General features: G+C 43.5%; 1 protein-coding gene across 3 annotated transcripts in view; it reads left to right on the forward strand.

The window, feature by feature from the left end:
• LOC143033881 (uncharacterized) overlaps window positions 1-7,500 on the forward strand; it is a 512,083-nt gene that overhangs the window by 126,814 nt on the left and 377,769 nt on the right. Inside the window, exon 1 of one of the 3 annotated variants that reach the window (XM_076199484.1) lies at window positions 4,404-4,495. The exons of 1 other annotated variant lie outside the window; for it this stretch is intronic. The gene's annotated coding sequence lies outside the window, so the exon portion shown is untranslated. Of the gene's footprint in view, window positions 1-4,403; window positions 4,496-7,500 lie in introns of those variants that run through there. One more of the 3 variants, XR_012967201.1, reaches the window with a different exon arrangement.

Raw genomic sequence — 7,500 nt, forward strand, 5'->3', positions numbered from 1 at the left:
TCCTTTCCCTCCTCCCTTCCCTCCTCCCTTCTTCCCTTTATTCAACCCTTCCTCCTTTCCCTCCTCCCTTCCCTCCTCCCTTCTTCCCTTTATTCAACCCTTCCTCCTTTCCCTCCTCCCTCCTTCCCTTCTTCCCTTCCTCTCTTCCCATCTTCACCCCTACCTTCCCCCCCTCTTCCTCCCTTCATTCTTTCTTTCCTCCTACCTTCCTTCCTTCCTTCCTTTATTCAATCCTTCCTCCCTTCCTTCATCCCTTCTTCCCTTCTTCCCTTCCTCCCTTCCTCTCTTCCCCTCTTCCCACCTTCTTCCCTATCTTCCCCACCTCTTCCTCTCTTCATTCTTCCTTCCTCCTATCTTCCTTTCTTCCTTTATTCAACCCTTTCTCCCTTCCCTCATCCCTTCTTCCCTTCCTCTCTTCCTCTCTTCTTCCCTACCCTCCCCCCCTCTTCCTCCCTTCATTCTTCCTTTCCTCCTCCCCTCTTCCCTTTATTCAACCCTTCCTCCCTTCCTTCCTCCCTTCTTCCCTTCATCCCTTCCTCTCGTCCCATCTTCTTCCCTACCTTCCCCACCTCTTCCTCTCTTCATTCTTCTTTCCTCCTATCTTCCTCCTATCTTCCTTCCTTCCTTTATTCAACCCTTTCTCCCTTCCCTCATCCCTTCTTCCCTTCCTCTCTGCCTCTCTTCCTCCCTTCATTTTTCCTTTCCTCCTACCTTCCTTCCTTTCTTTATTCAACCCTTCCTCCCTTCCCTCCTCTCTTCTTTCCTTCCTCCCTCCCTCCCTCCCTCCCCTCCTCCCTCCCCTCCTTCCTTCCCTCCCTTCTCCCTTCCTCCTCCCCTTCCCCCCTTCCTCCTTTCCTCCCTCATTCCTCCCTTCCTTGTTTTCTTCCTCAGTGCAGAATCAAGAACTAAGAAGAACTAAGAAGATCTGGGGAGAATTTTAATTCAGGAAATTGCCCTTCCTTCCTTCTTGTTTAGCTGCTATCAAGTGCAGAATATACCTTTGGCATATTTACTACTTATCAATATGTAATGTACACACACACACACACACACACACACACACACACACACACACACACACACACACATGTATATATATATATATATATATATATATATATATATATATATATATATATATATATAATAATATATAGACACATGTATGTACATATATGTATGTAATATATATATATATATATATATATATATATGTGTGTGTGCGTGTGTGTGTGTGTGTGTGTGTGTGTGTGTGTGTGTGTGTGTGTGTGTCTGTGTCTGTGTGTGTACATAGTGCGTGTACATAATGATAATGACAATAGTAATGATGATGATGATCATAATAACAATGGTAATAATAATAGTGTCAATAATAATAGTAATAACAATAATGATAATAAATTGCAATAATGTTAAAATTATTGTATTGGTGATTATGATTTTAATAATGGTTGGGTCGAACTTCACTCACTTCATACCCGCAGCCCCAAAGTGGCCGGCAACGTTGCTCGCGCCCTCTTCCTTCCCACAGTTCCCTCTAGGAAGAAACGCATTAGCACGAGAATGTTTGTGTGTGACTGACTTGTAATAGTTGGGTAGGGGGATCAGTCGCCGGTTGTCAACTCTCCTTATAAGATGGAGACTAAGTAGATGTGACCTTGGACTCACTCCAGGCACCGAGTGTCAGCCCCCTGGGGCTCCACCTCTAGATGTTGATGGGTGGGTGGGAGATAAACTCTGACGTGCCTCTCCCAGGAACACTACTCACAGGTACCAGCCGTTGGTCTCTCTCTCTCTCTCTCTCTCTCTCTCTCTCTCTCTCTCTCTCTCTCTCTCTCTCTCTCTCTCTCTCTCTCTCTCTCTCTCTCTCTCTCTCTCTCTCTCTCTCTCTCTCTCTCCATACGTGGATCTACGTGTACTGTATATTCTCTAGTAGTCTCCATTCTCTCTCTCTCTCTCTCTCTCTCTCTCTCTCTCTCTCTCTCTCTCTCTCTCTCTCTCTCTCTCTCTCTCTCTCTCTCTCTCTCTCTCTCTCTCTCTCTCTCTCTCTCTCCCTCTCTTTCCATACATGGATCTACGTGTACTGTATATTCTCTAGTAGTCTCTATTGCGACAACAGCTTCACAGGGATCTCTGATGGTTTTGTACCTTTTGCGGAATTGTCGTTGTTACTGTTGTAGCGACTATCACATTGGACAATTTTTTTTCCCGACTGTTGGCGTAGATATATATATATATATATATATATATATATTATATATATATATCTATATATACATATATATATGTATATATATATATATATATATAATTTTTTTTTTTTTTTTTTTTTTTTTTTTTTTTTAAACAAAATAGTTTGTCATAGTGATTTTATGGCGAAAGAAAGTTCTGGAGGTTGACGGTAACGCCGATGAATTGGAAGTTGAAGGAAAAATATTCCAGTGTGCTAACAAACACCTTTAGCGTCCCTTCTCGGTCCGCGTCTGAAGTGCCACCTCGTTGGCATAGCAACGCTCTTGAAATGTTTACAAAGGCGAGTCGGTTGTATGCGTGTAATTTTCATTTTCTTTTTTCTTTTCTTTTTTATCTTAATTTGCTTATTTATCTATATGGTTTTATTTACTTGGTGGAGTACCATAATTAGTAATTGAGATGTTTTGATTTTATCATTATTCTTTTTTTACATTCTTATCTTGTCAAAATATTCGTTATCATTACGAAGAATAAATAGATAAATGAATAAATAAATAAATAAATAAATAAATAAATAAATAAATAAATAAATAAATAGATAAATAAATAAATAAATAAATAAAAAATCCAGCAGATCATGAGAAAAAGCGCACAGGATGCGAGATCCATGTTATCTAAATTTTTCTTTGATTTTTTTGTTTATTATTTTGTATTATTTCATTTCATTTTAATTTATATTATTCTATTTTATTTTCATTTATTTGTGAATCACACGCGTATACACACGTACATGTACACGTATCTATAGCCTGACTTCCTCATGAACAGAATAATAGGTCCGGTTTGAACGCTCACAGAAAACGGAAGACATAATAGAAAACGGAACGCGGGGGTTGTCCTCTTCAGCCAATGGAAGCTTTTCTTTATCCCTTCAACTGAATAAAATCTCCTGACGGCAGTTAGACCAAGAAAACCCCGGCTCTTCACACGTATCGACTTTTCGCCGAGCGCAATCCACGACACGACGCCGTGGTTATGACGTGTGGAAGAGTCCTTAGACACCCATGGTTATGTGAGAGCACGACGTCGTGTCGTGGACGGCGCACGGCGAAAAGTCGATACGCGTGAAATGACGCCAAGATATATCAAGATGATGTCTCTGACTTGAATAAAATCGCCTAGCGACAGTCTTCCCTTAGAGGAAGAGGCTATTTCCTAATGTCCGAGATTAAGAATCGAACTTTGTGTATATGTGTGTGTGTGTGTGTGTGTGTGTGTGTGTGTGTGTGTGTGTGTGTGTGTGTGTGTGTGTGTGTGTGTGTGTGTGTGTGTGTGTGTGTGTGTGTGTGTGTGTGTGTGTGTGTGTGTGTTTGTGCGCGCTCGCGCACGCGCTCAATTCAGAGTGGTCTTGAATCACGTGCTAGAGCCGTGATCGGCAGGTATTAATCTTACGGAGGAGAGATTGCTAACTTGTATGGTCAGTGTATATGTAGTGTGGTAAGACCACATACAGACACACACACACACACACACACACACACACACACACACACACACACACACACACACACACACACACACACACACACACACAAAAGAACATAAGATCATATGTCTACATGATGTGAGGAGATATTTTTCCACATTGTATAAATATGTAGAATAGAAATTGACATGGCCCAAGCTCAAACAACACGAGTTCAAATCTAAATATGATAATTGGAAATCAAGGATATAGATTAAATTGGAACTGTGTATGAATTTGAGTCTATGTATGTTAGAAAATTAGAGAATAGGAGACGGGATTCAACGAGCATTGCTATTTTTTTTGTATACTACAATTAGGTAAATAAACACAAAAATTCTTGGAGTGCCAGTTTGCAGTCCAGCGATGCTGAAATATTCAGCCCCTTCAGGAGTTGAACACAGATTGCTGAATCAGCGGTCGAGAGCGGTACCACCACCCCATCGCGCCGGGTGAGGAGGAAAATCGGGCGTATGCAGCATGTGACTGGGCACCCGGCATCCCGTGAGGAAAGAGAGCAGAGAGAGGAGAGAGAGAGAGAGAGAGAGAAGAGAGAGAGAGACGAGTGTGCTCTGAGACGGCGCCGCGCGCAGTCGACAGCCTGCAGCAGGACGTACGCACGCACGCGCGCGCGCGCGCCGACAGCCCCGTTTGTGTCTGTGTGTTGGCGCATGCGCGTTAGTGAACTGCGGGTTGTCGGCTTGCCTGGAGGCTGTCACCTGGGGTTGCTTACCCCACCCCACCCCTGGGGTTGTGTTACCAGTTTCTGGGGTTGAGGTGTGTGTTATGAAGATGCATTTCAGTGTTATAAAAATGTGTTAACATCGTGTGTTAGAACGAGAATAGTGTCGTCCGTGTTTTGATGAGTGACACGGTCTTTGGGAGCGATTTCTGTGAAGTAAACATAACGACCGGCATACCTTCAGTCGACTGGTGTGTGTGTGTGTGTGTGTTTTTCGTGGAACTGTGATTTTCTTTATTATTGTTATTTTGTTTTATTCTTATTTTTATTTTTATTCCATGTTATGATAATTTTATTCTGTTATTCTATTTAATTTTATTTTATTTTTATTTTAATTTATCTTTTATTTTTATTTATTTATCTATTTATCTATTGTTTTTTTATTCATACGTGTGTACGGACAAAGACATTGAAACAAGAATCACTTGCCTGGAAGCCAAGTCGTCACCTGTGCCCATTGAGCTGGCACAGCCAAGACAGTCTCGTGGGCAATTTGGAAACGTGTGTTGAAATCTGTGGTGTCAGTTGGTGCTCAGTGGTTCAAAGAAATGGTGAAACTTACAGTGATACTGTGTCAGAGAAGCCTTTGCTCAGTTCCCTTAGTCTACGAGGGCGCTGAAGCTGATCAAAATCTTCTTGTGACAAGAGAATAACGTTCTTAATTTTTCTGCGGATTTGAAAGGTTAAGTGAGGTTTCTTGTCATCGTTTCAGTGTGATAAATTTGTGCTCTATAAAGCAATCAATCATTAAATTCACACACACACACACACACACACACATATATATATATATATATATATATATATATATATACATATATATATATGTATATATATATATATATGTATATATATATATATATATATATATATATATATTTATATACGCACAAACAAATTTAATAGTGCAAGGTATGTAGGACATTAAATGTAACAATGGTTTCAGGATTTTTTTTTTTTTTTTTTTTCTAACGATGCCTGGGTCACTTGACGTGTGACGATGAGAGTCGTGATGCGGGGGTGTACGGATTTTTTGCTCCTTCACTGAATAAAATCGAACGGAACCGGTGTGGCAGAACATATATCCGCTATAGCACGTCGTCAGGTTTCGTCCCCGCCTCGTAACTACAAAGCCTCGAGGTCGATTCTCAACAGTTACTGGTGACTGACACTATTTTTTCTACTTATATATATATATATATATATATATATATATATATAGTGCGGTTGTTGTTTTTTCGTTGTTTTTTCTTTCTTTTTTTGGCGGGGGGGGGGGGAGGCTTTAAGACTCTCTCCCCTGAAGTGTGAAGGATTTAGCGCAATTATTCCAATTCCTGAACTGTTCAGGAGGACCTTAACCCGTGGCGTATTATTTCTCTTTTTTTCCTTTTCTTTTCCTCTTTTTGACGTCATCGTTACAACGCCACTTTCTCTCTTTTTTATGCCTCTTTTATTGCCAAGGTAGATCTGTGCCTTTCACATGAAGGGCGTGTCCATGGGCATAGAAGCGCCGGTAAACCAGAGCCAGCCTGTGTGAAGGGTGTACATAGCTATCATATGTTACAAATCTCTGTTAGCTTGTTATCAGCGAGACCTCCCTCTGTTGCTATTCTCCCATCACACATTATGAAGGGATGATTCCAGCGTTAACCTTGATGTTAACCTTAATCTAGGATTTATCCCTTTCACCACCAAGGGGGGGGGGGAGGTGTCATAGGGGGGTGCCAACGGAAGAAGATGAACATCCCCCCCACTTTTGGCTATGTTTCCCCCCGCCCCTGTTGGGGTTCTCGACTCTCCCCCTCCCCTCATCCCCTCCCCTCCCCTCCTCCCTTCATCCCGTCCCCTTCTCTCCCCTCCTCTCCCCTTTTCCTCTCCCCTTTTCCCCTCCCCTCCCCTCCTCCCTTCATCCCGTCCACTTCTCTCCCCTCTCCCCTCCCCTCCCCTCCCCTCCCCTTCTCCCCTCCCCTCCGCCCCTCCCCTCCCCTCCCCTTTTCCCCTCCCCTCCCCTACGCCCCTCCTCTCCCCTCCTCCCTTCTTTTCCCCTCTCCCCTCCTTCCCTCCCCTCCCATCCACTCTTCCTCTCCTCCTCTCCTACTTCTCATTTTCTTACTCATATCCTCCCCTCCCCCCCCTCCCCTTCCCTTCCCTCCCCTCCCCTCCCCTTCCCTTCCCTTCCCTCCCCTCCCCTCCCCTCCTGCTCCTCTTTCTTCTCCTTTTTTCCCCTCTCTTCCACTCCAGTACCCTCCACACCTCTACGCCCCTTCCCTTTCCTTTCCATTTCCCTCATTTTCCCTTTCCTTCCCTTCCTTTGCATCCTTTCCCCCTCTCATCCCGTTCTTTGTCTTCCTTTCCCATAAGTCTTTCCCTCCCTTCCCCTGCCTCCCTCCCTTCTTCCCTACCTCTCTCCCTTCCCCTCCCTCCTTCCCTCCCTTCCGATGACGTCATATCCGTTCCTTGTTAGCTCCCTGCACGATCTCCCCTTGATCCCTCGATGGCGCTGCCTGTGTTTTGTCGCGCCAGAAAGATCCCAGCGAGGCTGCCTTCTCTTCTTGTTGTTGTCGTTGTTGTTTTTGTTGATGCTGTTGTTGATGCTGTTGATGCTGTTTTTGTTGTTGATGCTGATTTGTTGTTGTTGTTGTTGTTTAGCTCGCAGTTACCAAGGAAAACGAGTGTTTTCTCATCCTCCAGCCAAAAGTCCTCCTCCCCATATATGTTGTGATCGTGAATGTGTTCTGTTAGAGTGTGTGTATGTGTATATATGGGATCCTCTATATTCTTGGACCACGTGCTGGACTCTTGACTGACAGCTATTACCCTATCGAAAAGGAACTAAGAGTTATGCTGTGACATCAAACACGGTCTCACACCTAACCCTTTGCTCAAGGGGACCAGTAACGGCTTACAGTGGTGCATTTCGCATCTGATATCTTTCACATCATCAGCTGTTTTAAATCTGACACCGGCGACTGCTCCCACACACATTTTTTCGCTCAGAGAGGGAAGTCACCGAGGATCGTTGCCGATCGCAGTGAGGTTG

Source organism: Oratosquilla oratoria, chromosome 16 (assembly GCF_046742065.1).
Source record: "Oratosquilla oratoria isolate Oo_2021 chromosome 16, ASM4674206v1, whole genome shotgun sequence".
In the NCBI taxonomy this organism is placed as follows: domain Eukaryota; kingdom Metazoa; phylum Arthropoda; class Malacostraca; order Stomatopoda; family Squillidae; genus Oratosquilla; species Oratosquilla oratoria.